General features: G+C 43.8%; 1 protein-coding gene and 1 long non-coding RNA gene across 2 annotated transcripts in view; one reads left to right on the top strand and one right to left on the bottom strand.

The window, feature by feature from the left end:
* The window catches only part of KATNAL1 (katanin catalytic subunit A1 like 1), a 109,662-nt gene that overhangs the window by 9,421 nt on the left and 86,103 nt on the right, over window positions 1-14,138 (top strand). The gene's annotated exons all lie outside the window — the stretch shown is intronic.
* Window positions 1-14,138, bottom strand: part of LOC146349565 (uncharacterized) — a 28,605-nt gene that overhangs the window by 958 nt on the left and 13,509 nt on the right. The gene's annotated exons all lie outside the window — the stretch shown is intronic.

The following is a 14,138-nucleotide window of genomic DNA, read 5'->3' as shown; positions in this document are numbered from 1 at the left end:
AAGTCCTGTGAACAGGGCAGAGCGATTGCAATATAAAAGACTCATGTGGAAGCACCCCTAAGCTAACCTCCAACTTCCTGCTAGTTACAGTGGGTTAAAGTGAAGACACTTTAACAAGTTTAACAAGGACTCAGCCGATTCCTCATTGGCTCGAGGGTGCTGCTGGTGCATGGGGCATCGCCAAGGGGGCGGAGCTAGCCCCGTGCATTCCTGTGGGTCCCTTCCCATGCTCAGAACAGATGAAGAGGGCTATTGTTTATGCGCTATTCCGGTTCTACCTAAAGCAAGGCCTGCCAATTATTTCAGCATAAATAAACTCCTGAATGAAAAGATGTTTGCTCACACCCCCTAAAAAGAAATCTTGTCACACTTAGGCTTTCACGTCTGCTCTGTCATCATAAATATTCTCTTTAATTTTATTGACAAGCCAGCACGGAAAGAAACAGTAATGAAGCAGGTATTCTTTTACATGTTACTACTCTGAACAGTGGAGGCCGGTAGCTTCGATGTCAGTGGAGCGATGAATCCGCTCTGGGTTTCAGTCAGAACTCTAGAGGAGCTATCCAAGACCTAGCTGTCACTGAGATGGTAAACTTGTGTCTGGCCTGTACTTCTTTAGAGTGTGGTGTGTGTCCACTCATGTGATTGATTGCTCTCCTCCATACCAAGAAGAAGGTGGGGAAATTACAGTCCCTGCATATAGAAAACTAGATGGCAAGGATAAGGTTTCCAGATTAGTTTGTTTACGACATGTTGGTCAGAGCCAAGTGAACCTCCTTAGTGAGAACCAGGCTTGAGTTGGGCAGGAAACAAAAGATATACTTGACTCCAGTTTGTCTCGCTTTGTGTATGCTAGAATTTACATGGTGACTATTGTTGCTTACAACTGAGTGCCAACAAGTGTACTAGGTGCTGTACAGACCCTGCCCTGAAGGTGGTTGTGGCCGGGAGTACTTTTTACATGTTTTGGTGTGCTCTTTTTGAGCTTACTTAAAACCCTTTCTCCCACGGCCTTGTTTTCAGGAGCTATTTTGTTTGTTGCAGCTGATTTTTAAAGTGCTACTACATTTTTTACCTGATGTTTCAAATGTTGCTATGTGAATGTTTTTGAAAATATTTAGCTGAATCGTGATATATAAAACTGTAAATAAATAAAATAGACCTGGCTGACATAATCCCTGGCCAGAAGGCTTACAACCTATTTTATGTGGACAAATTTGGAATAGGTGCTCAGGGACTGGCAGAGTCAGAGTTGGCAGAGTCCCACACCCCATGCCCCCTGTTTCTGGAGTATGGGCCTAGGGAAGTGCCCACAGTCCCAGCTCCTGAGACTGGCTCCAAGCAGTGATGTGAAGGCCTGGAAAAAAACAGAGAAGACAGAGGAGTGGGGGGAACGGAACGTTCAGCAACAACAACGTTTTTCTCTCCATTCCCCCCTGCTGGGATTTTTGGAAAATTGGGGGGGGGATTAGTTCCCACATCTTTTTTCCATATGTTTTTGTTTCCCTGTAATTCCCCCCCGCCCCCCCAGCCTTCACATCTCTAGCTCTGAGGCTGCACCAGGTTCAGGAAGCAGCACAGCAGAAGTCACAGAGATGGGCAGAAGGTGAAGAACACAAATGAAACCTAAAGGAGGAGACGGGCAGATGCTGGTCAAAGTGCCATCATTTTATTACACAAATGAAGAGTTTTATTACGTAGTCACCTTTTTGCCCAAAATAAGAAAGACACCCAAGGTGATGTACAAGAAAGCAACAGTTTCTTCACATATTAAACGTTTAATGCACACCTAAGGGTGTGGTCTTATGGCCACTAGTCAGTGGCTAGACAGCCATAGGATAGGTCGGTTCCTGGGATCCGCGCTCCGAGGTGGGTTCCTTGAGAACAGACATCCACCCCCTCCTGCGCTGCCTCGTAGGCAGCGCAGATTGGCCCCTCATAAGAGTAGCACGGAGCAGCGAAAACAGGGCGTTCCTGGGGGTGGGGAGGGCAGAAGTGCCATTCCGATGCTTCATATGCGTTGTCTGGCCTCTGTCGTCTGGCCTCCAAAACTGGCTGTCTAGAATGCAGGGCAGCTGAAGCACGGAGAAGTTCTCTTCCACACTGCTCCTGCCCTGCATTGGATAGGCGTCCGCCTCCAAGTTCAGGAGCATCCGCTTATCCCAATAGGATTGCGCCCTAAGATGTTAAGTGTACACCTCAGAACGTAAGATGCGATTGTGACAAATGTTTGTCCATATGCATCATGCGGGGACCCTCGTCAGAAAGCTGGAATTGGCTGGGCTGTCTGTTGAATATATGCACAGAGGCAAATCCGTGGGCTTTGTTGCGTAATGTGTGAAATTGCCCACAGTGCAAACCTTCTGAATGTAAGCCGGCCATGCATACTTGAATGGGTTTTCTGTACCTCTGGTTATATATGACATCCGCTACTCCTTCTTATGTAGAATGAGAAAATGTTACCTGCTGATTTTGTGCCTATAAAGACCTTGTTAAATAAATCTGCATATCAAAACAGTCAGATAAATGTTGTGGATCTTATGTGCTGAGGTATAAAATTAACAATAATTGTCTGCACAACTGACAGAAGAAAAATAGTCTAATTTGTCAAATTCATCTCCTGCCAAATGTATGCTTCTGCGCTCAGTGTGAGAGAGGGATATTATTAAACTGGTCTTCCTGTGTGCTCTGTAAAAGGAAATCGTTAATAATTTCGTGTATGCTTCAGTTGTTTGTTCTAATTGCTTGTGAGAGAAAACAGCTGCAAACTTAACCACACCGTTAGGAAGGCTGAAAAATGGATTTTATTTATTCTTGCCACAATACATTGAGTGAAATAAGGTAGCAAACCCAAACTGCAAAACTCAAAAGCAGGCAGTTTTCTAATTTACACTGCTATAAATTAGAACTGTCAACCAATTAAATAATTGTAAGTGGATTTACCAGTTAAGGGCGAAATCCTATGCATGTTTAGACAGAAAAAAAGGCCTACAACTCCCAGCATGTCCCAGCCAGGGCATGCTGGCTGGGGCATGCTGGGAGTTGTAAGCCTTTTTTTTTCCTGTCTAAACATGCATAGGATTTTGCCATAATGGATTTAAATTAACCAATGAAATCAGTAGGACCTGCAACAAAATGTTGCAGTGTCCTTACCTTTTAAGAGGAGTGCTCCTGTGCAATGTTCCAGGCAGGCAGCCATGCCCTCCCCCTGGATATGCCCCCCCCCATTTTACATTTTTTTTTATTTTCTGACACTTATCATTCTATGTCTATTACTTTGTCCCAAGCCTCAATGGGCTGGGTTTGGGGGGGAGGGTGTTGCCCCTTTGTTGTTGCTTTTTGGCTTTTTAAAAAGATGTGTTTTGTACTTCTGCATACCTCAAGGTTCACCCAAGTATGCTGAAACCTTCTTGTTTCTCAGTGGCCCTGTTCTGGCTACATTTCTGTTGGCACTCACCACCTGAGTTCATTATTAAAGGAGTTATATATTTGTATACTGCCAAACCCTGAACATGGGTGCCTATTCTGATAGACTGAAACAATGCGAGAGAACTTACAATTTAATTTTAAAGGAGCTATAACTCCTTTGGAAAGGCAAGGCGATGATTTTTAAACATATTTTTTTCTCTTTCCCATTACAGTAAGACACCAAATCCAAAGTAGCTTTAATTCTCAGTTCTGCTGATTAAAATTGGTCCAGTTATTTAATCAACTAAGACAGCAGTCCTATGGCCTCTAGGCAGCGCCTGGGGGGCCATAGGATTTTTCAGATTTCTGAATCTGAGGCCGGAGACAGCGCTCCAACCTCAGACCCGGGAGTCTGAGCTCCCCACCCCCTCCCCATCGCAGCCGTGTGGAGAACCGTGCTGGCTGCCTCTACGAGCTTGAGCTCGCAAATGCGAGTTCAGAGAGGAGGGAAAAGAGGCGGTTTTGTGGGCAGGGAGAGGAAGAGACTGGGGTGGGCAGCTTATGAAGAATCCTCTGGCTGCCCCAGCCTTCTGGGCTGAGGAATGTTGGGAGTTGTAGGGGGTTTTTCTCTCTAAATGTGCATAGCCCTAAAATACAAGCTACAGCATAACAGCAAGACCAAGGGTAGGCAAACTGGTGCTTTCTAGATGTTTTGGACTCCCAACTCCCATCAGCCCCACCCAGCATGGCCAATGATTAGGGATTATGGGCATCATAGTCAAAAACATCTGGAGGGCACCAGATTGCCTGCTCCTGAGCAAGACTGTTGCAGCATACTGTGAAAGAAACTTTTATTAGCTAAAAGTGAAGCTTCACATAGCCAAAAGTTCTGGACAAGTAAGCATGATTATGTAATTTGTGTGAGACAAGCATGAACCTGATGAATAGCCAATGAATGGTTTTCTCTGACCTTATGTTGGATTTTGTATCCAATCTAATGTTGCCAAACATGCCTTTGTCTGTATGCAGGTGTAAATACCCTGAGAATTATTTATTTATTAAGTGAATCCACGGATTCTTTTCCATACATGTCTGTCTGTCTTTTGTTCAGCTAAATAATAAAAGCGAACACTTGGAAATTAACAGAAGAAAAGTTTTTCTTTGACCATAGGGATGGATGAATCTTTCCAATTTCAGTTTCTAATTTTTCCAGTTTTAAGTTCAGTTTGTCCCAAGCTTTGAATTTTTCCCCCAAGCTTAAATTTGATTCATCCTAAACTCTTTAAGAGTTTGCATGAAAATGTGTACATATTTTCGTGTGTATTCCTGCTAATGCATGTATTGGTGTATGCAGTTTTGACTCGTATATACACATGTTTGGCAAGCAATTTTCCTATCATAATGTCTTTTCGAACGTTATTTTCACAGACATGTTTTTGTGTGCACCTTCTGCTAATGTATGCATGTTTTGTGCCCACTTTTTGACTGAAGAACTCTATTGCAAAATTTGGAGGAATGCAAATTTTGAAGGGTAACTGAGTTTTGATTCATGCATCGGTTTGAAGGTGCGAAATTAGGTGAGCCCATTAAAACGTGAGCTGGATGAATTTCCCCACAATCCTGGTTGCAGCAGCAGTGCTGGATAAATAAGAGTTCAGCTAGCAGAAACTCAGCTGTCTGCAAACAAGGGTATTACAAAATATGTCATTGCAGAAGGATGTTTCTGCTGCAACAGCCGTATGATGAAACAGTCTCAAACAAAAAGCCTTTACTCTCTCCAGGGCAGGCCTGAGCCAAATTTTTCTTGTGTTTCATGCATTCAGAATTGATATGCAGATGTCGTGAAGAACAGCTTAATGCCACCCAGTGTTGGCGGCTTGAAAGAGAAAGGTTACGTTAGGTTATAGTCCAGCATTACTCAGTTAAACACAGGAAGAAAAAAAACACAGCCTTGGCTCTCGCTCAGTGTGTCAGGGGTGAGCTCTTTTTTGTGGAAGCAGCAGCTACGGAACTCCAGTGGAATGCAGTTTCCACAAGCCGTTGCTACTCTGGGTCCCTCCGTTGTGTTTTGCTCCTGTGGTTTTTAAAAGATGTGATCCCAATACGTCAACTGATTTTGAACAAAGCAAGTTCCTGTTACTCCAATAATCTTGTTTCATAGAAACAGCTGTTAAGGGTGACCCAGTATCCTACTTTACAGAGGACAGTCCTCTCTTTTGGAATCTCCGCAGGCCAGAGTAGGCCTGAAGGCTGGAAGTTCCCTGCCTCTGAAGTAGACACAGCAGTCTTTCCAGTGCTAGGATTTTTAATCACAAGAATGATTTGCAAAATGCATTCCAGTGAACAAAAGCAACACCTGGAGGCAAAGACATTACAGTCATAAGGCAAGCCTGTACTGTACCATTTCATATACTACAAAGTTAACTCCCAAATACGGATATTGAATTTAAGAGTCAGGATGGGGGAGAAACGTGTTTGGTTCACGTTTTAATGTGAAGTTACCTAATTATCCTTTATTTGCATTTCTCCAAATTTTGCAGTGGACTTCTCCAATCAAAAATGCATACAAAATATGTTTATTAGGGAAAGTGCACATAAACATGCATATATTAGTGAAAATAACGTTAAATGCATTATATTAGGAAAATTGCTTGCAAAAGATATTAGGCAAAATTGCATTCAAAAATATATGTATTAGGAGAATTGCGAACAAAAATGCATATTAATGTTCATGCAAACTTTTTTTTTAATACTCCATGTTTGGGAGAAACTGAATTTATGACTGGAAAAACGAGAAACAGAGAATGCAAAATGGACAGATTTGTCCATCCCTAATTTGAGGGTGCAATCCTATGCATGTTTAGACAGAAAAAAAAGTCCTACAACTCCATTTTTTCAGTCTAAACATGCATATTAGAGAGACAGAACTTGAAGCCAGCATCAACATTAATGGTTCCCATTGGTTACTTAAAAATAAAACCACATTAAAGATGTGTCTGCTTGTTAAAAAACCTTATGGCCTCAAGTCTCAAAAAAATATAAGGCATGCCATCAATATATTAGCCCATCTGTCTAGCAGTTGTTTACTTGGATTTTTAAAAAAATATTATTTGTAATTATTATTTATAATTATATAATCAAATAATTATATTTAATAATAACAATAATAATTTAATAATAATGTAATTATATTTTTTTAAAAATATTTTATTTGGGAGGCTGGCATACTGCAAAACCAGAGTGGTTTTATATTCTGAAGCTCAAACTTCAGTAAGTTTGATCAGTAAGGTCCCATGGCAAGCGATGCTAGCGCGAAAAGGAGTCCAAGATGGGTGGGAGCTTTTAAAAAAGGAAATTCTCAAGGCACAATCACAAGCCAACAAGAAGAAAAGGTGGAAGACAACAGAAGAAGCCAGTGTGGCTTCACAAAAAGCTTAGGGATGACCTGAAAACAAAAAAGGACACATATAGGAAGTGGAAAGAAGGCCAAGTAACAAAGGAAGAGTACAGGCAGGTAGCACAGAATTGCAGGGGTGGCGTCAGGAGGGCTAAAGCTGAGAACGAGCCAAGGTTAGCGAGGGATGCTAAAAACAACAACAAGGCTTTCTTCAGCTATGTTCATAGTAAAAGGCAGAGAAAGAAATGGTGGTTCAGCTATTAAATAAGGATGGCAAAACGATAACAGATGACAAAGAAAAGGCAGAGGTGCTCAATTCCTACTTTGGCTCAGTCTTCTCCCAAAAGAGGGTCTATGACCCCCCTGGCAAAGGCGAAGTACAGGCTGAAGGGGCAGGATTGCAGCTTGAGATCGACAGGCATATGGTCAAGGAACACCTCATTACTTTGAATGAGTTCAAATCTCCAGGGCCAGATGAACTGCATCCTAGAGTCATAAAGGAACTGGCAGAAGAACTCTCAGAACCGCTGTCTATTCTCTTTGAGAAATCATGGAGGACAGGGGAAGTGCCAGATGACTGGAGGAGGGCTAATGTTGTCCCTAAGGGTAAAAAGGAGGAACCTGGGAACTACAGACCAGTCAGTCTGACATCAATCCCTGGGAAAATTCTGGAGCAGATCATAAAGCAATCCATCTGGAAGCACCTTGACAACAATGCCGTGATTACTCGAAGCCAACATGGATTTGTCAAAAACAAGTCCTGCCAGACAAATCTGATCTCATTTTTTGATCAAGTCACCTCCCTTGTAGACCGTGGGAATGCTGTAGACATCATATACCTCGACTTCAGCAAAGCTTTCGACAAAGTGCCCCATGATATCCTGATGAGCAAACTAGCTCAAAGTGGGCTAGATGAAACAACGATCCGGTGGATCCACAGTTGGCTACAGAATCGGACTCAAAGAGTGCTTATCAATGGGACCTTCTCAAGCTGGGGAGAGGTAACGAGTGGGGTACCGCAGGGCTCAGTCCTGGGCCCAGTGCTCTTCAACATTTTTATTAATGACTTGGAGGAGGAGGTGCAGGGAATGCTGATCAAATTTGCAGATGACACAAAATTGGGCAGGATAGCTAATACTTTGGAAGACAGAAACAAAATTCAAAGTGATCTGGATAGACTGGAGTGCTGGGCAGAAAACAACAGAATGACATTTAATAGGGACAAATTCCAAGTTCTGCACCTAGGAAAAAGAAACCAAATGCACAGTTACAAGATGGGGGTTACGTGGCTCAACCACACTACAAGCGAGAAGGATCTTGGAATTGTTGTCTATCACAATCTGAATATGAGTCAACAATGTGATGTGGCTGCAAAAAAGGCCAATGCTATTTTGGGCTGCATTAATAGAAGCATCGCTTCCAAATCCCGGGAAGTACTAGTTCCCCTCTACTCAGCACTGGTTAGGCCTCATCTGGAGTACTGTGTCCAGTTCTGGGCACCACACTTTAAGAAGGATGCAGACAAACTGGAGAGGGTTCAGAGGAGGGCAACAAAGATGATCAGGGGACTGGAAACAAAGCCCTATGAAGAGAGACTGAAAGAACTGGGCATGTTTAGCCTTGAGAAGAGAAGACTGAGGGGAGATATGATAGCACTCTTCAAGTACTTGAAAGGTTGTCACAGAGAGGAAGGCCAGGATCTCTTCTTGATCATCCCAGAGTGCAGGACACGGAATAATGGGCTGAAGTTACAGGAAGCCAGATTCCGGCTGAACATCAGGAAAAACTTCCAGACTGTAAGAGCAATACGACAATGGAACCAATTACCTGGGGAGGTGGTGGGCTCTCCCACACTGGAGGCCTTCAAGACGAGGCTGGACAGCCATTTGTCAGGGATGCTCTGACTTGGATTCCTGCACTGAGCAGGGGGTTGGACTCGATGGCCTTGTAGGCCCCTTCCAACCCTACTATTCTATGATTCTATGATTCTATAAGCTTACTATGGTACTAGTAAGCATCTGAACTCGGAGGCTCACGAGTATCCAATTGCATCTCCCGCTCTGCATTTTACCTAGACTGGCATTTTCACCCATTTAGCAGAGGCTTTAGGGAGGGGGAGGGAAGGAGACTGAGAATGGCTGGGGATAGCTCGGATCCCCACATCCCCAGTCTCCTCTCCTCTCCTCCCCACCCACCGACATACCCCCTTTCACCCTTCTATGAGCTCACGTTTTCGACGTCATAGAAACAGCTGGTGCAGTTCTCTCCACGCCGTCTGCAAGAAGGTGGGGAGCTTAATTTCCTGGCTCTGAGGTCGGAGCACTGTCTCTGACCTTGGATCCAGGAATCCGAAATAACCTGTGTCCACCAGATGCTGTCTAGGGGACATAGGATTGCTTCCCTATAGTCATTATTTCTGGATTTGCATTTTATTTATTTATTTACAGCATTTATACCACTCCACATCTGAACAGATTCCGGAGTGGTGAACAATAAAAAATAAAATGATAAAAGATAAAAGAAAGAAAATCCCATATTAAAAATTGTTATTTTTAAAAACACAGTACTGATAAAAACCGTGGCTGGTCAGTCAAGGAAGGCTTCCTGGAATAAAACTGTTTTCAGGAGGTGCCCAAAACAACACAGTATTGGCACCTGCCTGACCTCCAGAGGCAGGGAGTTCCAAAGAAAGGGGGCCACCACACTGAAGGCTCTTCTCCGGGTGGACTCCAATCAGGTCATAAGTCCATGCGGAACCACCAGGAGCATGTCTTATGATCATGTCAGTGACTGGGCAGGTTGGTAAGGGAGAAGGTGTTCTCTCAGGTATCTTGGTTCCACATTGTTTAGGGCTTTATACAGAAGCAGATGTTATACAAATTGGTGTCCTCTTTTGTCCTCTTTTTTTATGACGCTTTTCCTCTTTTTTGGTGATTCATAAGCGGCCAACCTACCCAGTGTTGAAGTAAGATTCAACTGCCAGTCCAGTTGGCTTCTGTATGTGGAAGGGAGGGTGCCATCTTACCCTTCATCTCAGGCAGCACAATGTTTTGGGACAGCCTTGATTTCCTGCCCTTGAATGGTGCTGCCTGAGGAAACTGCCTCATTCTCTGTTGTGGAAGGCTGTCTGTCGCAGGTGTCATTCCTGCCTACTAGTGGAAGATTTCTTCCCCCACCATTCTTGCTTAGCTGCAAACACCGCCTTTGAGCCGCGGTCCAGTGGGTGAGTTGTTCAGGCAGAAACATGGCTGTAAAATGTCTGAGAATTGCATGCCATTTACACAGCCACCTTGGAAAAGCTGCGCTTTGGATTTGTGCCTCAATAGTCATGCTTAGCACACTCTGCCTCTCCCTAGCTCCGATTCTAGGATGAGTAATACATTTGCTGTATTTGTATATAATGGCTGGGTGGTTTCCACCCCCGCCCCCCCCTCCAGTTTTCTGGGAAACAATCTACAGGACAAAGTTTTGCTTCAAAGCATAGCTTCAAACATCTGCTTGTACTTATTGCACAAGTATTCAGAGCAGCACATACTTGCCTGTAGCTTCAAGGCAAAAGTGAAGTAGCTTTTTTAAAGCCATTAAGCAGCACCGTGAGTTAAAAAGAAGAAGACAACGACAACAACAGTCTGGAAAATTTTGCAAGCAATACTTGTTCTCTTTGGTTGTAGTGAAGATAGTAGCTCCACTTCCTGTCTCTTTGGGATCTGAACTGAAGGGGCAATAAGGATTCCATTAACATGAACAAGAGCTTTTTCAAACTCCGTCAATAATGAAAGTGTTATTCGCAAAGCAGAAAACTATACTTGGATCAGATGCTTTCGCATAGCCTGCCCCAATCTGGTGCTCTCCAGATGTGTTGGACTATAACTCCCATTATCTGCAGCCAGCAAGCTGCAGACGATGGGAGTTGTAGCCTAACACATCTGGAAGGCATCAGGGTGGGGAAAGCTGCTTTTAGCAGTATATATTTGTACCAACGATGAAAATATGGCAGTGTGGCAACAGGAGGGACCACGGTTTGTTTCAAGAATGCCCTCCACCTCATGCCTTCAGAATGTTTTGGATTATAACTCCCAGCATTCCTGACCATTGGCCATGCTGGCTGGGGCTGATGGGAGTTGATAACCAAAACATCTGGAGAACACCAGATGTTGGAAAATGCTGATCTAGGGACTTTGCTGGTTTAAATAGCTTCCCTGGTATGAAGTGCAATTACAGTGCAATTACACCATTCGCTCCTTCCCTTTCATGCACAGATTCCCAGCTCTTTTCTACGTTTTATTGTAACCATTGCTTAGTGCTGGATCCACATCAGGTCTAAGTATGATTCGACCTAACCAGGATTACCTCAAAACCATGGTTTGCATATTGACTTCAAACAAACCATGGTTTTCAGATCATTCAGTTCTAACCATAATTAGTGCCAATAAATATGTAATGCTAAGCCATGTTTACAGCAAAACATGGAAGGCAAGGGGGAATTTGTGCACAAGAGAGCAGGAGGGAAGAAGGGAGCATGTGAGCCCATGGCACCTTTCCGATCTTTAAACCATGGCAGATTGGAAACATGACTGAATCAGTCTCTTTTAATTTTTCCCCAGGTTCACTATAGGAATGCTGAGGTAAATTCTGCTTCTCTGTTGAAGGAAGGAAGATGACTGGGGGAGTAGAAGGATATTCCTCATCTTCAGGCTTTGTTAACACTGATTTCTTTATTCCGGAGGCAGAACCTCTCCTACTACCTGCTGCCAAAGTACATGTTACGGTAACCAAGCCATTGAGGGGGAAAAAACATGCTTAATGCTACTACTTTTACCTTGAAGGAAAAGCAGCCGTGGGGGCCCTAATCCAGCACCACACTCCTAGTTTGAATTGAGGCCCTGCACCAGTTTCCTGCTAACAGTGGTCCCTGCTGCTATTTGCCCCCCAAAGGTGCTGTAACGGACATAGACACCTGGCTCTTATTTTGAGGATTATCGGTGATCATTCAGTGACACCGATAGAGTACATACTCATGGATGCAGGATGCATAAGCTTAGACTGGGTACTTGCCTGTCCACATAGCTGACAGGGACCACTGAGGACCAGAGTGGGTACTACAGATTTCTCTGGTGAGTTACTGGCAAGCATTTCCAAAGACAAGACTCCAGTCCCGTCCAGTCAGTTATATATTTCTTATGAGCATTTAGGATGCTTTTTTTAAACCAGGAGTTTTGAACCTCAGGCCCAAGGGGGCAAATCTGGCCTGCCTCTGGTCTCATTCCGGCCCTCTGGTGTTTCCCAGATGGCTATGCTCCCTTCCCCATGTTACCAGGTGATTCCCACTTCCCCTCTGACCGCCTATCATTTCATGGTTTCCCAACTTTTGCGCAATTCTTTCCCATCCTGAAAGGTTGAAATGCCTCTCCTAAAGTTTAGTTATTGGGCAGTAAGAGCTTTAAGCTAAAATATTTTTTTTGTATTTCTAGCTCCACCTCTTTTGCCTTCCGCCCCACCCACCACTGGAATGCAGCCCTGAAGAGCTTCTCCAAAACTGAATTTGGCCCTTCGGCTGAAAGAGGTTCAATACCCCTGCTCTGAACAGAGTACCTGAACTTGATCCAGATATCAAACTGAAAACCTAAATTTCAAAGTAACCAGCCAACAAAAAGCAACATCTTAAAAAAAGAAATCTAGAAAATGAGTCAAGCAACAGAAGAAATTATTTTGTCTTGCCCAGAAGGTTGACCAAACATGTTTCTGGAACTTTAATTATCTTGGCGCCCTTATCCCATACAGCCTTCTGTTTCTGAATGTGGCCAAGTGCTGGGGAGGAAGGTTATGTTTATTTTGGAATGTGCGTTTCTAATTTGTACATTGGCCTTTGTGTACTATTTCAGGAGGAATCTAGATTTCTCTCTCTCAAATTTATATGAAGGTAACAAAAAAAGTTATCTGATCGGCATACACCAAGGGCATGTTGAAACTCTGGCTTCTTGTGCTGAACCATGAGAGAAGGAAGTGCTCTAGGAAAATGCAGGTGCCTTTGTTCCTGGGAATGGGTTACCTCCATAATCACTTGTGGGAAGCCAACTATGTAGACTACAGAGCCTACTTTGGTTGCTAATAGCTACGTTGACCAGCAGGAGAACCGCCCTCAGAGCCGGCTATACCATTAGACCGAAGCAATCACCACAGGGGGCAGATGCTGGGGGGCAGAGGTGGCAGCCCCCAGCTCTTCCCCCTAGCCTACTGCCCTCAGATGTGCTAATGGTATCACGTTGCCAGTGTTGAAGTAAGATTCAACTGCCAGTCCAGCTGGCTTTTGTATATAGAATGGAGGGTGACGTCGTCTTGTCATCTGCTTCAGGCAGCAAAATGTATTGGGTCTGCCCTAACCACCCTGTCCTTTGTTTCTCTAGGGACTAGAAATACTGGAACAGCACATCTGATCCGTAAAGGTTGCCCGAATGTGTCTTTAATGAAATATGTTCAGTTCCCTCAGCCTTCCCTCATAGGTCCTGCATTCTAGACACTTAGGGCACAATCCTATGCATGTTTAGCCAGAAAAAAGTCCTACAGCTCCCAGTACTGGGAGGGGAATGCTGGGAGTTGTCGGACTTTTTTCTGTGTAAACATGCATAGGATTGCACCCTTAGTCACCTTTGTTGTTCTCCTTGAAATTCTCCCCAGTTTTCTGGTATCTTTCGTCGTAGGCTGTGTCAGCCCGAATACAAATCTGCCAGTTGATTGCACATTGGAGTGATTATATTGAATGTAATAATTCAATGTAATAATATGACTGGGGGTGAGGAATCATAGAATCATAGAATAGTAGGGTTGGAAGGGGCCTACAAGGCCATCGAGTCCAAGTGCTGAACCCTCTCCAGTTTGTCTGCATCCTTCTTAAAATGTGATGCCCAGAACTGGACACAGTACTCCAGATGAGGCTTAACCAGTGCTGAGTAGAGAGGAACTAATACTTCCTTAGATTTGGAAGCTATGCTTCTATGAATGCAGCCCAAAATAGCATTTGCCTTTTTTGCCGCCACATCACATTGTTGGCTCATATTCAGCTTGTGATGGACAACAGTTCCAAGATCCTTCTCACTTGTAGTGTTGTTGAGCCACGTATCCCCCATCTTGTAACTGTGCATTTGGTTTCTTCTTCCCAGGTGCAGAACTTGGCATTTATCCCTATTAAATTTCATTCTGTTGTTTTCAGCCCAGCGCTCCAGTCTATCCAGATCACTTTGAATTTTGTTTCTGTCTTCCAAAGTATTAGCTATCCCGCCGAATTTTGTGTCATCTGCAAATTTGATCAGCATTCCCTGCACCTCCTCCTCCAAGT

The sequence above is a fragment of the Heloderma suspectum genome, chromosome 3 (genome assembly GCF_057233095.1).
Source record: "Heloderma suspectum isolate Gila_16-S chromosome 3, 16-S_ref, whole genome shotgun sequence".
NCBI classification, from domain to species: domain Eukaryota; kingdom Metazoa; phylum Chordata; class Lepidosauria; order Squamata; family Helodermatidae; genus Heloderma; species Heloderma suspectum.
This window is presented reverse-complemented; position numbering and strand designations above follow the sequence as displayed.